Source organism: Botryllus schlosseri, chromosome 9 (genome assembly GCF_051294905.1).
Source record: "Botryllus schlosseri isolate E-star chromosome 9, Bs_hap1, whole genome shotgun sequence".
Lineage (NCBI taxonomy): Eukaryota > Metazoa > Chordata > Ascidiacea > Stolidobranchia > Styelidae > Botryllus > Botryllus schlosseri.
In genome coordinates, this window is record NC_137244.1 from 20,236,117 (window position 1) to 20,237,299 (window position 1,183).

Here is a 1,183-nt window from a genome sequence, read left to right on the forward strand (position 1 = left end):
GGCCTGCGACGCGTTATGAGTTAATGACCCCTGCACTATACAGTTCTCCTGCATGGCTGAAAACTCTTTCCGGTGGAGCTGATGTTGCAGTCATGCCTACAGAGTTCTCAAGCAGCAGCCTTGAGATGAGGAAAACGATTTTCTCTTTTCCAGTAACATCACAGTCCATGCTCTCACGATTTGCTGCGAAATATCTTTCCACTTCATCGTCCAATATATTTTCTTTGGTTTGATCTTTAGAAGCAATCACCTCTTTTTTTCTTGATGTAGTCGCGTTGCGGGCATGTAAGTGAACAAGCCTGTGTCTACAATATTTCTTCTTTGCTGCTGTTCTGTTTGTGATCGAAACTATAAGGTTATTCGCAAACTACAAGCTATTATGCTAGCATGCATGGCTACTATTCGTCACAATAACTAGGCCTACTCGGAATGTACGGTGTGTAATGCGATGAAGTTAACTCGCTGTAAAATATCGCGGACAGAGACATTTTACGGAAAACAATAAATTAGATTTAAAATTGAGTATGGAAACATTTAACAATTTAGGTTAGAATTAGATTACCGGCATTTTGCTAACATCCCTATGCTAAATCAGGGGTCACCAATGCAGTGCCCACAGGCCCCAGGTAGCCCGCAAGGACCAAATGAGTCGCCCACGATCCTGTTCTAAAAATAGATGGAGCAACAGCTTTTACATAATGAGATTCATTCATTTAGCTGTTCTTGTGTAAATCACACTAACATGTAACTTGGTTACTTCCGCCATTTAGTCGCTTCAAAATTTTAGTGTTTTTGGTCGTAACTCGTTTTGCGTTCACAATAAAGAAAACTTCCTTCTTAAGACATATAGAAACATGATGTTTTGGCAGCTTTTGAGCTATGAACCATGTCTGTAGGACCAGTGGTCGTCGAGATTGGCAATTTCACCACCTCGCGCACAGAAATTGGGGGTTGCCAGCTGGAAAATGGGAGCAATTCCCTACCGTCAAGTTTTATTGAAGTTTTGGGCCATTTGTCGGGATTTAAGAACCTCTTTTTTCGATTTGAAAAGTTATTTCCACTGCTCCCTGATAAATAGCTCAACTAAGTCAAATCAGGTCGGCGCATTGGGACAGTATGTTACCTGCTAAAGTCTACTAAAATATCTCTCCAGATCTAGCTCACAACCTTGTCGGGTCGAAAA